The sequence below is a fragment of the Panthera pardus genome, unplaced genomic scaffold, assembly GCF_024362965.1.
Source record: "Panthera pardus isolate Hobbes unplaced genomic scaffold, ASM2436296v1 HiC_scaffold_27, whole genome shotgun sequence".
Classification (NCBI taxonomy): Eukaryota; Metazoa; Chordata; class Mammalia; order Carnivora; family Felidae; genus Panthera; species Panthera pardus.
Genome location: NW_026526843.1, coordinates 4590261 through 4607814, shown reverse-complemented (window position 1 = coordinate 4607814; position 17554 = coordinate 4590261). Strand labels below are relative to the sequence as shown.

At 43.8% G+C, this 17554-nt stretch overlaps 1 protein-coding gene across 8 annotated transcripts in view; it reads left to right on the top strand.

Annotated features, from left to right (window-relative positions):
- The first annotated feature begins 1974 nt into the window (after positions 1-1974).
- The window catches only part of MBNL3 (muscleblind like splicing regulator 3), a 112294-nt gene continuing 96714 nt past the window's right edge, over positions 1975-17554 (top strand). For 2 of the 8 annotated variants that reach the window (XM_019426975.2, XM_019426972.2), the window contains exon 1: positions 2924-3239. The gene's annotated coding sequence lies outside the window, so the exon portion shown is untranslated. The other 6 variants (XM_019426973.2, XM_019426964.2, XM_019426965.2 and 3 more) reach the window with 5 other exon arrangements.

The window sequence follows — 17554 nt, the reverse complement described above, 5'->3', positions numbered from 1 at the left end:
ACTCCATTTTTCCTCGGTCGTGCCCCCAATCATGCCTCAGGGGAAGAAAAGAAAAGAAAATGTTGGTTAGCTCTAAGTACTAAAGTGGAAAGTAATTCCAAGGTAAGTCTACCCTAAAGAGCAAACAAGCCCTTTTAAAATGCTGAGGGGACAGGACAGCGATTTCCACTCTTTGAAAACACTCCCCCGTGACCTGGTGGCAGGGAAGTTTGCCTGGCTTCGTTTGTGGAGGCTGTACCATCTTGGACAAAAGGGGGACAGGCTATTAGGCTAAAATTTGTTTATAAGGCTATTTTCCTCTCCCATGTGGACATTTGTGATTTTCTCTGATCAGAAATCTCAAGCCAAAGAATATGTTGAAGCTATGCAAATTGACCAGTTTATGACCTCACATTCATAATAAAACAATTATTTCACCAATGCAATGACAATAAAAAGGAGCCAGTTTGTGTGGGGTTAGGGAAACCTGGAGTGCCTCATAGGAGATGTGGTTCACAATGGTGGACAGAGGTAAAGCAGTGGTGTTGACCCATGTTTAGCATAAAGACTCCTTTGTTGACTCACCGTGATAAAAGTTCCTCATTTGTTAGATCACTGGGTATAAAGTTATATAATTCAGCCTTGCCCTTCTTTCCAGACTTCTGTGGTAGCCAACACCTCTTAATTTTAGTTGTGGTAGTTCCTGGACTGCCAAAGCCACTTCCTATATGTCAGCCAAGTTTGATTTTCAGAGCAGTGCAGGTAATTTGGCAAGCTCAAAAGGAGGTGAAGAGAGGTGGTTAGGAATTCATTTTTTTCTTGTTTCCCTTTTTTTAAAAAAACTAGCAACTCCTGCCTTCTGTTTGACTTATGCTGGGATTCTACCCATTACTGCAAAAGTATCAGATGCTGTCCCTGCACATTGTCCTGATAACTTTCACAATGCTTGCCAATTGCCTTGGTGGGGGGAGGGGGTATCTCAATTATTTAAAGGGTAGTTTTGTGCCAGTGTTCTCCTTCCAACCATTATGATCCTGCCACTATTATCTGGCATTTAACAAACAGACATTGATTTCTTGCCTAAAATCAGCTGGAGAATTCTACTTGGATCAGTCCCACAGAATTAAAAAGGAGAATTAGCCTGAGATTTCACTAGGCTCCTCAACCTGTTACTTAAATGTCTCCTGCGATGTTTTTACCTTTTGTGGAGAGCATGTAGAACTCGGTACTGGGGTGAAGCAGTTCATGGCAGGAGAGCAGCCCATGAATTGCTATGAGCTTGTCACTGAGGATCTCGCATATGCGTGTGTTATCAACTACAATTGTCCTCATAAAATTAAATAAAAGCACGCGTTTATTATTGTGGGGCTCCAATTAAGGGACAGCTGGTGTTCCTATTACACTTGCATTAGATCAAAACTGGTAATTTAGCTGTCCAGATGCACGTTTTTTAATCAAAATATAAAACTGCTTTGGCTTTGCCCATTTCCCATTGACAAGTATCTGGGACCCTACCTTAGGCTCCTGTCACCCTTCAAACTCCATCGAAGAAGGGGAACCATTGGCACAGATCAACATTTTCCTGTCTGAGGTTCTTAAAGGGAAATCAAGGACTGGGGCATTCACAGAAGGGACATCCCAGGAAGGCAGCTGGTGAGTTGTGTTTTTTTTGGGGGGGGGGGAGGGGGTTGCGTTTTGGTTTTGTTTTTCTTTTTTTTTTGCCTTCATTCAGCCGATATATTTATTGAGTATGGTCCTTTTTGCAAGTACCTGTTTCACTTTATCCGTATCTGAAGTGACACTGAGCGTACAGCTTTGAAGCACACTGCATTTCTCATTGGCACTCCAGTTCCTGGAGCTCTAGAAACTTTGCCGCCTCCCTCCCCCCTCTCCGGGGATGTGTGCGAGCTCTGTTTGTTTTCGCTTTTGTAAAACCTGAGCGCTACGATTTGTCCCCCGTTGCCTTAATAAAGAAACTGCAGACAGCATTTGCAGCGGGGGCTGGGCCGCCGGGTTTGGGGGGAGAGGCGCCACACCCCCTGAGAATAAAGCCCGCGCGGCGCTCTCCGAGAACCACGCACGAATGAACGGAGCACACAAAGAATACATCGGACGACCCAACAGCGCCCTGCAGGAAGAAAGTGCCCGCACTCGGCGCGGGAGCGGGAGCGCGACTTTTGGCGCTCTTTGGGAGCGGCGGGAAGGAGGCCGAGGACAGCCACGGGTGGGCGCGGGAGCGGGGGCCGCCCGCCGTCTGACTCGCGCCCGGTCGGCAGCGGCCAGCCGGGCCCTAGAGCCGCGCGCGCCGAGCCAGGTGAGGTTGGCGGCGGCGGTGGTGCGGGGCGCGCCGCGCTTACCTGGCCGGGCGGGGCGGGGCCGGGCGGCCGAGGGCCGTCCCGCGCTGGGGCAGTCCGCGCGCCGCTCGAGCGGCCGGCGGACTTGCGCGCGAGTTCCGTGTTGGCACCCGAAGCCCCCCGGGCCCCCGCCGTTGCCGCTGCGCGTCCCGCTGGCCGAGCGCGGGGCACCGGGGGGCCCGCGGCGGCGGCGGCGGCGGCGGCGGGCTCGGCCGCGCCGGCGGGTGCAGGGCACGCCTTTGGCGCGGCCGGGCGGGGTTGGGGCCGGGGTTGCCATGGCAGCCGCTCGCCCGGGCGGGAGCCCCACGCCCGCCGCCGAGAGGGAGCCGGGAGCTCCGAGGTGTGCTCCGCGCGGACTGAACCAAGAGCCCGGGAGAGGGGGGAGGGAGCGGGGGGGGGGCGGAGAGCCCCGGCCCGGGCGCCCCCCGCCCCCCCCCCAGCGCTCCGGCCTGCACCGACCCCGGGGGTCCCCAAGCTGGGGAGAAAAGAACCCCTCGCCTCGGGGTCTGAAGTGGAGGCTCGCGGGAGCCCGGGGCGGGGGCAGGGGGGCCCGGGGAACGCAGGGATCGTCGCCTCCGTCCGGGAGTCCCCGTGCGCGTGTGTCTCGCCTTGACAGTTTACACCCCACAGCGGCGACTCGGAGGAGGGTTGCACGTCCCAGCCCTGAAGTTCTGTGGGTGGGGCGGGCTTTAATTTGCTTATATCTAATGATTTCAGGAGCCTCGCTTTAAAATGGCGGCATTCAGTACGCACCCCTGCTAGAGGCTCTCCCGGCACCGGGGCCACCTCGCGCAGCGCTGCTTTTGCTTCTGCCGCTAACAGATGGCATGTGCCGCTGCCGCTGCCCCCGCCGCTGCCGCTGAGAGCGGGACCCCTTAGCCGCTGGGTTTGCGCTAGCAGCAGAAGGTAAGGCTGGGGACGAGTTGGGGTGTGTGAGAGCGGCTGCCTTCCTAGGACGCCGAGGAAATCACATGCCTTTTTTAAACTTTAGTTTTCAAATGGCAAGTAGAAGGAAAAGTAATCCTGCAACTTTGTTGCGATGTTATGGCTTTCATCTTTGCGTCTTCCTGCCCTTCCGTCTTTCTTTTTTGTTTTCTACTTTCCCCCGCCGGGGTGTTCTTCTTTGTTTTCATGTTTCTATTTGTTTCTAATTCAAACGGACTTCTTGCGTGGCGTATCATGGGCAAATGCTTTGAACAACTAATTTCCCCGTGTTCGAGCGATACCGTGAGCAGTGCCATAGGTTCCTTGCACAGCCGTGTCTTTTCCCGCTCTGGATCGACACGTTTGGCAGCTTGCTTTTGCTACCGGCATCTGAAGGGCATGAGGATAGATTTTAGAAGACAGTTGAAAGGTAACCTTATTTTTAGCATTCACACAGTAAGCTGGTATGGTAAGAAAACGAAATTAAATCAAGACGAATAACGAAACTTAGCATTTAGGTGGTTCATTTGTGTAGTTTTAGTATTACTGTGGTGGACCTATTGTTTTTCTGACTACTGTTCATTGATTGATACATATAGATACAACAGTGAGGGTGAGTTTACTGTATTGATGTAATTAAGGTAGTGTGTTTTAAAGGAGTTCCTTTTTCCTAGATGTTCCTAAATTGCTTAATTGGCCATGGATCCCTACATATGGAATAAAGCCCATGATTATTAGCTGCTATCCTATCTCTACACATGCATTAACTTCACGGGAAAGCATCAATTAAAACAAAATTATGGCAAGATTTAATTTTGAAATGCCTGCTAATTTTTTACTACGTTGACTCCCCGGCTTAATCAATAAGTCTGGGTGGTTACTGATATAATGGTTGGAAAGTGGACTGTGGAAATAGCAGTACAAGTGACCAAGTGACTGGAAATCCTTAATACAATTCATCCAAGGTTGGTTTTTTTCCCCCCTCTGAGAAAAGGCATGTTGACAATGAGGCTTTACCAGAGACCTCAGATTTTTCTAATTATATTTGTATTTTCTTTTTTGCCTCTGCAAATGTTTAAATACTTTCTAAAGCTGTTTTTAAAAATTTTCCCAATACCTTTGGAGAATGCCTTCATGTTTATGGAAACTTCCCTAAACATAGTCTAAAAGGGCTTTTGCCCATAGCCAGCCGATATTATTCTGCCTCTGTCCACTTTTTACTTCTCCCCAAGCAGTAACAGCTACTTGGCTGGGCAGACTCTCCTGCTATTAAATTTAGCAAGCCTCTGGGAAGGGGTGAAAAAGATTGTTTTGCACCTATTAAAAGACAGTGCAATTTTCCTGCCCAGGTGCCGTGGTGTACCTAGAAAGACAAAGCTAAACTGTTTACAGTGGAATTTGCTATATAATAAATTTTGCATCAGCTTTGCCAGATTATTGTTGAGAGAAGTGTGCGGTGACTTCATTGCTTCACATCCGAAAGGAGACTTCCTGCAGGTAAATAGATACCTGCATTTTGCCCAGGGAAGGGGCTGGAGTAGTGACCCAAAACAACTCCCGTTTTTAGAGATGATGTACCTGGATCCCAGTTCAGCCAACTCTGCCTCCTGGTGTGCTGCCTTGTTGCTGAGTGACTTTGGACCAAATGAATCCTTAAAAAAAAAAAAGTGAAAAAACGAAACCTTAGGGCCAGAGTAGTCAAGCTAAATGAGTGTCAGAGACGTTACGGGGAAATTTTGCCAGCGAACATTCTGCAGCATTATGTAGTGGTGAGATTAGAGACCTTATGTGAAAACATCAGTGAAGGAGTTTGCCAGGAAAAGAAAAAATATTTTGAGAGAGAATTGATCTAGTGCTGGGCTGGAGGTGGTGACTGCATGGTTTGCTCTACTTCTAAGAACTACTTCATTTCTGTAATTTCCTTTGCTGCTTTAAGCACTCCCAACGATTCCCAGGACTATTATAAAGTACCTTTTTTTCCTTTAACTGTCCACTCCAGGCATTGTCACTACAGCTGCTTTTTAAGGGGAATAAAACCTATGATTATCAGCTGGTACCCAAAATATCTTTGGTATTCTCTTGCACCCACCCTTTACCTAAGCAGTGCTTTGCACAACGTAGATACTTCAGAAATACTGAATCAAAAAGAAAAGCGAGTAATCTGTAAACTCACAAAGGAGCAGATTCCGTGCACAGCTTTTATTGAAACAGTCCCTTTTTTTGTGTACTTGCAAGAACCTAACAAGTTCAAGTGCATGAGCATGTGCACTTTCCTACTTGTCTGCATTCGATTTGCTTCTCACTCTGTACCTCTAGACACTGGTGTAATTCATTTTCCTGACCAGTAGGTGTATCGTTATCCGCCCAGCTCTACAATATGAAAAAGTAACCACAGCAACTTGGGGGCGGGCGGGGGGGGGGGGTGGGGGGAAGGTTTTGTCTTTTGAGGTTGTACTGTAGTGCACGCGCTGGACCAGTGACGGTCTCTTGGCCGCTGTGCAGATGCTGACAATATAGTTTGAGGTACAATTTTGTTCTCTCTCCAGCTGTCTTTAGATGTGAGAAGGAGGTGAGAGGAGGAAGGGGGTGAGAAGCCCTCCAGCGATGAAGATTTTCATTCCTAAAATTGTACATTTCTCCTCCTTCTAGCCTGCAGTAGATTCAGGAAGGGGGCAGGATGTTTCCGTTTGGAAATAACTCATGTTGTCTGATAGGATGACAAACAGGGATTGGGGCACGGCAGACAAGAATAAGATACAGTACATGTTTGACAAGTAATACGATCCCATAATTAAAGGTAGATAAAAGTCACTGCCATGTTAAAACTATCAAGTGTCTGAAAGAGCACGAGGCCACACTCACCTTTGCTTGTTCAGTTTCCTTGCATGCTGTTGAGTTTTTTTAAACAGTGTCTCGCAGGCTGAACCGATGGGCTATTTCTGCCCCTCCTTCGGTGTGATACAGTTGTTACTTCAAAAATAGCAACGAATTTGTACCTCAGGTAAAATGAGGTGGGAATTTTTTTTTTTTCTCTCTAGGAGAATAAACCGTGTTTGGGAGCAAGTAGTTTAATTTTAATTACCAACCAAACAACGAACAAACACGAATTATGGCCAAAACAGAAAGCAATTACATCTGTATTCATGTGGGCTTTCAGATCTCAAGGAAACCAGATGGTTCTGAGGCATCTTGCTCTTCCTGAATGGTTATGTATTGCCTCAAGACAGCCACATGACGGTGTTGGAAAGACAACTTTGAGAATTAGGAGAAATAAGGTATCAATTACATTATCAGGTGTTAATGACATCCGTGTGACCTGCAAGGGATCAGATGGATTTTTTTTTTTCAGATCATTCTAGTAAAAACACAGGATCAATCCATCATTTATTTCAACTTTGTATCAAATGTATTTTTAAAAGATTGGCGGGAAGCATCATACAATCTGGGAAGAGGAACCTTATTTTCATGTGAGAAATAAACGTATTCCCAAGTTGTCTGGGTACATCGACACGAGCTTACAAGTGCACGCGTGCATAAATGAGTTGCATTTTCGAGCAATTTATACAGCTATGCATTGATTTCTGCCTGGAAGATTATGGGAAAATACCTATTCAATTCCAGGCAGTTAACTTTCAGAAAAAGGATACTCAAGAGGAAGGAAGAATGAAAGGAAGCCTGATTTAAATGCATGCGTGCACGCGTGCGTGCGTATGTGGCGTACGTATGTACGTGAATGTGAGATACATATATATCCACATGTAGATTCCCGTGCATACGTATACAACACACATATAGCTTCGCCCTCTGCATGTGTATGATGCTTTTCAAGAAACTCAAGCATAGTCATCCCAGAACTCTATAATAGCCGTGAGAACAAAGTGGTAAGGGTAAGAAAGGAGCCTGGTTAGAGATTTAGGAATCAATTAGGCACGCTTGTTAAATACGAGGTCCACTCTCAAGGCCCACTTCCATCAGTGCTAAGTTGGCTTATGAGTAGGAGTGATTTGTTTTCAGTTTTAGGCAGGAGTTTGTTTTATGCCTGCACGGTGGGTGAACTCAAAGGGCTTTTCCAATTGAGAAAAGCAGTCTGCACAGAAATGCAGGGGCTTGGCACTAGAAACTTCCGACAGGCTATTTGATCTCCAGCGGCCATGGGAGCGTCGTAGCGACTGGCCGTTAGCTGGCTCTTCTTTTCCATTTTGGATCACTCAAATTGCCTCAAACCCATCCCCATCGAATTCTTTGAATCCTGAGCTTCTTGGCATTCCCTGCAATTGGTGTGGAAGTTTGAGAACTGTTTCTTCGGGTTTCTTCAAGTTTCCCTGAATGTACAGGTCACTCGTTAGGCAGGTTGCTGGGTCTCCTTACCTCATAGCCTCAGTGCCTGGCACATAGTAGGTTCTCAGGAAAAGCGTGTTGAACACACAGAAGCGTAGATTAGTCTGCCTTTTTCGTATATTTTATGAGCACCTGTCCCATGATTTCAGGTAGCACTATCTCTATCTTTACTGTCCAAACAAATCAGTGACCACAACAACCACAGACTGAAGCCTGGGTCGAATGTCCAGTAGCATCTCTAACAGGCTCAGGGAAGAGCAAGCAGCAGCGGCAGCCTTTGGGCTGAGTCCTCAAGGAGTGGCCTGCAAGCCAGCTGGTAATCTGCCACCTGCAGTTGCATTTGCCGTATCTCCCTCCCATCCCAGGGAAATGAGTCTTCAACAACAAGTTATGTAGAAGTAGTTTTCAAACCATTGCACCAGAATTTAAAAAAAAAAAAAAAAAAAAAAAGGAACAAAATGGGACTTGGATGCCTCATGCCGTGTGTAGTTTATAAAGCGATGAGGTCACAGACACAAACCAAAAGGACACTGAGAGCGGTCTCATTTTCAGTTAAAGCACTGATTGCCTATTTGGAGGTTGAATTTGCATAGGTTTTTATTTACCAAGATACAGGTATGAATGGCAGCTCTTTTTACCGTATCCAGAAAGCAAAGTTCACACGGTTGAAGAGACACGAGCTGCCATTTCACATCTACCACAATCATCTTTTGTGCCCGCGGGACCATCGGTCTTTAAGTACAGCCTTTGCTGTCTCCCCTGATGTGGGAATATGAAGAGACCAAGCAAGGCGGTAGGTTTTTTTTTGTTTTTTTTTTTTTTTTGGTGGGGGGATAAGTGGCCTGTTAGCAAACAACAAAACAAAACAAAACATGAGCAAAACAACCAGAGAGCTCATATTTCACCTTTTGTTTTGCAGACTTCCACCTTCAGGAGGGAAAACAAAGCCATGCAAAACACAAGCACTGTGTATATATTAGCTTGGGCATATACCCCTCAGTCTAATTTCTATTTTGTGCTTTACAAACTGAGAAAAATGAGATTGTCACATGTTATTAAGGTAGCTGCTTTATTATGATTGGACTCATGGACTGTGTAGCACTTTTCCTGAGATGTTGAAAAAATGTACAGGGACACATTCAACAGGATCCATGGCACAGTGGGGACATTTCCCCTCAGTGCCCGTGTGGAGGTTGTGCTCGTACTCCAAAAAGTTCGCGTTCGAGAAATGGTCCAGTTGTGGGTGCTCTTTTGTTAAAGGGCGCGTTGACATTTCCCAAAATTCTTGCTGTCTGTGATGGACGAGGATCCCAAAGAAGAGGAGTGCATTCTTTTCAGAAGTGATTTGGACAAAAATTTAAACTCTTAACTCATTTGTGTCAGCACTTTTTCCTAAGCAATTGGAGAGCGTGAAGAAAGACATTATTTCACCCAGAAGGATGAAGCGAAAAATAGGACCCATTATAGGGTCCCATTTTCTCGCTAAGGGCTTCAAACTACAGAAAACAGGAGAGGGAAGGACCGGGGTACCACGTAACCCAATCTGTCTCACGAATGCCTGTGGCAGTGGTCTCAGCTGCAGTCAGAGGCCGCGTCAGTAAGCGCTCTGCCAGCTTTCTGGAGCCAGGGTCTGGGCTCTGACTGACAGGCACCCCGAGAGAGGGCCTGTTTGAGAAAGACTTCAGGTTTTGGCGGAACTTTTGACTGGGCAACTCGCTGCCTTGCTGCCATGTATAAATCCTCCCTCTCAGAGAGAGAAACCTGGTTTTACTGGGGGACCCATTTGTACATACTGAGAGCTTCAACGCACTGATAATAGGAGGGCAGGATGCTTTTACTCTCCCACTCAAACTCCCCGTCCAAAGCTCCTTTGAATTGAGAAGTTGACAGGCTGGAACAATGTGGCATAGGTCTTGGCATGTCACATTGCTGGAAAAAGACGGGAATACCTCCACGTGTTGCAAAGAGTGTGATAATGGTAATACTAATAAAAGGACCTGAAAAACGATTCCCTTAGAAAGCTCTCATCTGTGCACACGCTTTGAAGTCCCGTCATGGGATGGTGAGAGAGAGGCGGGGGAGAGAGAAACCAACTCTAAGTAAAGTGAGTCCCTCTTCTCTGGAAGGTTGTCGTCTGTCTTTCTCCCTTTACTAATGAACTTGCTATTCTGAAAATTGATCCTAAATGAACAGGAAACAACAAGGCTGTCTAATATCTGGCTCTAAAGGCTTATTTGACTAATGTGGCCCATTCCTGTAGGCATGAAAATGCACACATTCAAGTGACTGGTTGTGTGGCCCGTACTAAGTAAAAACAAAAAACAAAAAAATTTTTTTTTTGGTAAAAGTCACATTTTTCACTTTCAGGCCTCCTTGTTGCCTCCCATCTATTCCCCAAAGAAATTTCCGTATTTTTAGCCATCCGAGACAACAGTTCAGACAGAGGCACCCAGGAACGGTGACAAGCAGTGACAGGAAATGCCGCTTGTGCTGGTCTCCTTCATAACTCAGACCACAGCTGGCTGATTTGCTCTTAACTTCCTGTTTAGGGGCTGTTTGGGTCAAAAGTAGCAGTGTTTTCCATATAGAAATTTTCTTTTGCCTTATTCTGTAAGGCCACAATAAATCTGTCACTGGACTGCATGTTTTGTATATTTTATGGACTGTATCATGTGGTTTGAGTTTAATTTGGAAGGCAGTACTTTTATATAATCAGGAGTCCCCCCCCACACACGCACGTGCAGCTTGAGGGTCTGGGATTGCACTGGCCTTCGAAAGTTTATAGCTCTATTTACACAATAGTGATTTCTGAGGAGGGCATTTCCTGCCAGTTAATGACTGGTTGGAAAGGCCAAAAGTCCAAAGCCAGGAGGAGAGGACCATTCATTAAATGCCACGAAGGGACCAGGGCCCTTTTATCACGAGGCAGTGAGGAGAAAGTGAAACCACATTCTGCCTTTTGAAGAACCCAGAGCTGCATATGGATGTGCTGCCTCACGGGATGGAAAACGGAGCTTCTTTCCCTGACAGGAGCTGACCAACTTGCCCATAGGTTGCCAAATCAAGACTCCGCTGGGTAGGGCATTTCCTTTCGGTTGATGACCCAGCGGAGAAGGGACAGATAAAGATGATGGCCCCGAACTTGCCAGGTAGTAACTGTGGGAAAATGCTCCGCTCACAGGTGTTAACAGCTATCTTAAAAACCTTTAAGGTCACATGATTGACTTTCCTAATTGGTTGAATAACTGGCCATTGCTAAAGTGGACAAGAACTTAGGGATGGAAAGAATGATCTCTTTCCCAGGCCAGTTTCACAGGACACCAGTATCCCATTTTGATTCCGTAGTATAATGAAGGTAAATAAGGTACAGGAGTACTTTGCCTTGCATGGAAGTACCTTTGAGGGCTGTAATATTAACCATTTAACCTAAGACATTCCCAGGAAACAGTTTTGTCCCCAGTATAATTCTTGCATGCTATAAAGCAGCTGAGGTGTGAACAGTTTGGCATTGATTTAGAGCAAAAACAGGGTAAGACTGAGATTAGGTTCACATCCAGGAATTCCTGACTTCCTGGCCTGTCCTTCACTCCCGTAGCTTCCTAAGCCTTCGAGTTGCCAAAATGTTCGATGTTCACGAAAGATAAACATCTCTTCTGAATTCTTTAATAGATACCACCACATAAGGGAGGTGTATGACACCCCCCACTTCAGAACTTAGCTTGATCCTTTACCTTGAAATGTTAATTTCTTTCAAATACGGGCAATCATTATAGGCCAGACACCTGGGTTTCTTCATGGGATTGAGTAATCTGTCACATGCACGATAAACCAAATATTAGGTTTCATTTTTGGGTCTGGCAAATGTCATTGTACGCTTTTTAAAATATTCAGTAATCCAAGGATTTCTGGTCCTTACCAGCTCACAAAAGAGTTTTCTGAAGTTTAAAACACTCTACAAACGGACTGTATACCCATTACCATTGTTATTATTAGATGATACCATTAGAAGATACTATCAGCACGTTTATAAACAGTGACTGCATGAACTAAAAAATAAGCTTGTTTCAAACATGAGTTTATTTTTTGAACATTCTTGAGTTTGAAAGTGAAAATACACTACAATTTTGCTAGCTCACGTTAAAGACCATATTCTGATTTACAAAACACTTTGGACTGAGAACAGACAAGATTTTTCTAAGCAGATTATTGGCCTGAATATTAACACTCATTTGTAATTAACAACACAGCTGCATTTAAATAATGATCCCGAAACGTTAGAAGTATCTTGGGTATGTAACCCCTTCCATCTTGACATTATTATTTTAACAGAATCTTTCCTTATAGGTTATTCAAAAACATATTTCAAGCTGGCTCAGGCTTAGTTCCACAGTCTGTACTAATGGCATGAAAATGAATGAGGATTTACCCTACTGCATACGGATCCAACAACGTTACCTTGTACGAGAAAAGTCTATTCATTTTATCGTTGTAGTTTTTAAGTGGTGGGCAACAGCTCATTAGTGCATAATGAAATTCATTAGTAGGTTGTGACTAACATTTTCTTTAAAACAAAATTGAATACAATTGTAAGAAAAGGTCAGAATATATCATGTAGTAACGTTGGCTATTTTGGGTGAGACTTTTTCAGATTCATACACATAGGTACTTAGGATATGAAATGTGTTTCTTACTATTTGTTGCTGTCAAAAAGTTTTAAAAGTCAGTGTTTTAGTGGATGTTCTTTCAAACCGGATCAGAAATGTTTTGTCCTCTGTTTTTGAGGGGAAGGTGGTCGAGGGATACTGGGGGCTAGAGTGCTGATATACTGAGCGATGTTAGTTAAGTACCTTGAGAGTTGTGCGTCTGTTTTTCAAACTGAGAAGTGAGATGTATTGCTCTTGGAATGCGACAAGGTTTAGTGTCCATGGTATTTTGTAATCCTGAGGAGATACACTTTGTGCAAGTGTTATGCATTTACCAAGTGGTATTGCTAAAACATGAGACACAGAAAAGAGTGCTCGCTGGGAACAGAAGCCAAAAAAGGACGTCTTGCGGGGGGGTGGGGGGAACCACTAAAGATCTTGAGATACGTGGGCCTGAGTTGCTCTTAGCAGCAAAAGAATTGTTTAAAAAAATTTTTAATGTAGGAAAAAGCCCACCTTATTTTAGGATGAGTTAAATGTAAGTTAAAAGAGTTAACAAAATTGCTTCTGGTTTTTACAAATCAAAAATGGTCATATCCAGAGAGAATATGTTTGCAAGAAAAAAAAGCTGATTTTGAAACAAATATAAATGTGCACATTTACCATACATTGGAAGAAAACCTGAGCGTGGCTGTGTTTTCCGCAGTGAACAAAGGCGCACGTTAAATTAGTTTAAAAATTGTGGATGGGAGGCAGAAGCCAAGCATCTGTTAAATACACGTAGGATATTGATGCGAATGGTTATACAAATAGAGAAGACAATAGCCACATAGGCTTTCTCTTTATTATTTTATTCTAATGAGAATTGAGGCCGGTAGAAGAAAAGAAAAAAGATTTAGTCACACGAAGTACTGAGTGTGATCTATTAGGAGATTGGAAACAACCTTAGAAGCCTGCACAATTTCTGCATATTCCTTTGACTTCACTAATTGTTAGAGGGGAGGAAAATACTGCTTTCTGGGGCACTTTGCATCTCTATCCAGTTGGATCATAAGGATCTTGTCTTTGTCCCCCTCCCACCCCCGCCGCCCCAATTCCTTGCCAGTGTGATTAAATCTCACTGCTGCTTTCTCAACTCGGAGAATTTGAAATGAAATTAGGCTTTTCATCATAGACATTTAAATGCTAAACTCAAGTTACTGCTCTGAAAAGAAAATATAATCTCAGCTCTAATGAGTTGGTAACTAAGTTCTGTCACAAATGAGTTCTCATCTCCCTCTTCAGATAAGCCATATTTAAAACTTAAGAGAAAAAGACTTATACGGCTAACAGTTGTGTAATTAGCAATCAATTTATGAAATGAGATGAAAAACAAATTAAGCACAATAATAAAGTGTTACTCCATCACCAAAAAAAAACCCAAAAAATACCTCATTACAGACATTTCCAGATCCTGGGAGTGACAGCTTTTTAGCTATTTCTTTGCTCTGTTAAAGCTGTTTAGGAAGCACCAATATGTATGTTTTTAGGCCAGAGGATAGGTTTGCTTATAGCGTCGCTTTCACCATAAACAACATGTACAGAGCAGGAGTCATTCAGGGTTTCCAGCTGCAGCAAGCATATGGCTGGTTGTGTGTTTTAGGCAAACAAGATTAGTCACTGGTTTGGGGTATCAGCTCCTTCTTTTACTGAAGCCTTCTGGTTTTTTTGGTTAGGGAACACTGGGCAAATGATTGGTGATCAGAAAAAGCTATGTAAGAAGATATGCTAAAGCCAACTAAACCCCAAGCGACCGCTCGTTTCATGCGGCCTTCTACTTTTCTCAGTCTGTCGGTGAGATATTATGATCCCTCGCGGGCCACATCTGCCAAATTACACTTTAAACTTTAAGGTATACACAGAGCTCAAGACCTTCAACGGGCGAATTCATTTTGTTGATTGTGAACAAAAGATCCCCCCAGAAGGCATTGAGACTGTGAGGGCAAAGTGTCTTCTAGAATGAGGAAGGAAGGCGGAAGGGAAGAGAAACGATAGATTTGCTTGTCTTTGGCTAGGATAATCCCTTATACCATATTCCTCATCTGGGGGGAACCCTGCTGGCCAAAAGAAAATTCAGACGTTGGTATTGCTGTTGGCAGAGGTTTTCCTAAGTGAGAAGTGAAGCCTGCGGTGGTTAGGCGTAAGGAAAGCAAAAGCCCGGTGATGTCAGAGCTCCGGCTCGTCCTGTTCCTCGTGATGGGTAACGATTCAAATGAAACAAAACCCTTTCGGAACGCGAGGCTGGTTGGTTTCTAAGTGAAAATGAGTTAGGTTTCCCAAAGCAGAGCGGACTTAGGAAATAGGAAGGCAGAAAATACAGTCGACACCCATGGCTTTCTTCTGTGTCATTAAGGCTTCCTTTCCAATTTGCTTGGTGTGAGTAGTGTGGCACAGAAGGTAACGAGGTGGGATGTCAGAGGCCTGTGACTTCCCTTGACGCTTCCTTGTGCTGGTAGGTCCAGACCGGGTGACACGGGCTCTTGGAGTTCTCGAGGGGCAGCATTTACTACCACCGCCTCCAGGAACGTCTTATACTTTTAAATCAGTCTTAATATTCCTGGGCAGGAGTTTATATCCAGGAATAAAATTTGAACCCCCACTTTCACACCCAATAAAAACGTCCTATAATAGGGTGTTTATTTAGAGTCAGCTGACATTTATCGAACAATTACTGTATGCCAGATGCTCTGCTAGGTGCTTTCATTTTGTTCTGGCAAAATTTCCTGTAACTATGAAATACAAGTGCTCTCCTTGGCACCTGAAAGTTACCAAGCTAAAAATTACACCTTCAGTTCTTCACTCGCTTTTCAAGACAGCCCTACCCCCGGCACACAATAATTTCTTCTTTGTCTAGTCACGTTTCTCTTCATCATTTGAGGACCGTCTCGTGTCCTGTGGCCTGCCTCTTCCATCAGCGAAGGCATTTATTTCCTTATAAGTCAAGCCAACATTAATCTCTTACTCACTTGGATAGAACAGAAAAACTGGTTTGGCTCTCTGGTCGATGGTGCTGCAGTGGGACGGGAGATACCAGAGAATGAAGAGTGAGGGGTCAGGAAAATGATGTCGAGTGAAAGAGCATGTGGAAAACCCTAGAATGAAGTTGGATTAAACTTGTCCAGAATGTAGAGAAAATAACAGAGCAAGACCTTGGGAGTCCGTCATTTACCCCTAGGAGCGGACGAGGCAGCCTAAGGAGAAGAGCAGAGGAGGACTCTCTTTGATTGAGGACTAAGAAGAGGAATGTTTGAATTTCACAAAGAAATAAGATCGAGGGAAGTAAGAGTTTTGTTGTGTTTTTAAGGTAGGAGTGTCATAGGTAATGCTCACCGACTGACAAGGACACTCAGGTGAAGCGGAATGTGATCTTGGATCCTCCTTTCACTCACCAAACGTAGAACATGAGAAGTGTGTGTAAATCACCAAATATGTACGGAGTGTCTCCCCTGCTGGCACAGCGTCTGTGGTAATATGCCCAGTAGTACTTGTGCAGTCTGAGTAAGTAAACCCTGAAGAACTCTCCTCTTTATTCTTTTTGCCCTTAAGGTATAGGATTAAGCTTGTCACAAAAGAACTGGGGTAGGTTTGAACAAAACAACACCAAGATAGTGGAATTCAGCCAAAGGAATAGGTAAGATTGTTTTTCAATGGCTTTCTTTAGAGACCTGTCCTTGCTACTGAATTTCTGTAAATGTGACTGACATCTTTCTATAGGTCAGGCTCCAGGCAAATGAAAGACAAGGTGAGGAAAGCTCTAAAGAATAATGAAAATGCGAATGTAACTGCCAAGGATGTACTTTTACTTTATGATGTACCTTTAGACTAGGATCCCGGGTCAGTCCTTCGTAACGTTAGAAATTTCAACACGGGCAGCACCTTCCCTGTGTTGCATGTGGCAACTTCAGTGTTTTGTAGATTTTCTGTTTTAATGTGTAACTAAAAAAATAAGCCTCGGGTCCAGATTCAGCTCCCCTTCTTGTAATCACCATCCCCATTTTCTCTTTTAGAACACATCTTATTCTTCCTTTCTCAGAAGCTGACAGTTATTGGTACAAAATATCTTGAATGCAAGCTTGTATTTAATGTCTGGGTTAATGTTGATTCTAGTCAAAGAGAAAGGCTTGTTGCTTGGAGGTTCTGAAAAATGCTTTTTATTCGAAAGAAGAAAATGATGCAAATTTGACGACATGTTGAAAAACTTAAATATTTGAAGTTATTGTAAAGGTACTAATGATCTACACCAGCATTTCCCAGTCTGTGTTTATTTTGCCACATATTCCAGATTAAAAAAAAAAGTGGGGGGGGGGCAGAAGGGATTCTTAGGTGGAATGCCTGGGAATTGATGGTTACAATGAATACCACATTCTGAGGATTAAATTGCATTACAGTTATATTCCCTATCCCCCCCCCAAATATCTAGGCATATATATGTGATAGGACATGTATATATACATATATATAAGATTATAATTTTAGCTTTTGTTTTTTTATGCTGCATTTCAAGTTACTGGGCAAATATTACTTGTTGATAAGAATTTAAGAATATTCCATCAACAGGAATCAAAATAGTGTCATAACATCTTCCTACCAGCAGAGTATACTGCACAAAATCAATAGTGACTTAGATTAAAAGACCCTCATCCCCAGGAAAAATGTTTGTTAAATAGATTTCTAAAATAACTGTGAAATTTTTGCCTTTAATTTCCGGTTAATGATTTCTGCTTTAAATGTCTTCCTTACCATTTGAGCCTGGAGAAAATAGATATCTATAGTACCCTAAATAGAGAAGCAAACTAAATGGTTTTACATTTAAGTTATTGGGGATGTATTTTTACTTTGTTCAAGTAAAAACACCCAGCAGATCCAAACTTAAAATAATAGCATAAAGGAGCTTATTCAATCTGTGATCAACATTCTCTAACTCTTTGCTTGATAATTGGAAGGATTGCACAAGAAGGCAAGTTCATATGGCCGGTTTAAATTAAGGCTATTGTGTTGAGGGAATCAAACAGCTTTGTAATCAAAGTTGTGAACTCTATGCCTCTCAACGAATTAATTTAGTCTGATACCTCTTCAAAAGTTTGTTCCATGTTACCAATTAACTACACCTCTTTGGTACCTCAGTTCCTCCTCCAGGGTCTGCTCTCTGGTTTATTATTATTACAGTTACTTACTGGATTCAGTAAAGAAATGGAATTTGCAAATGGATCCGTTTTGGGTTTCACTAGTATCAGTGATAACACATTCTCAGAGTCCTTTTGCACAGCGAACTCATAT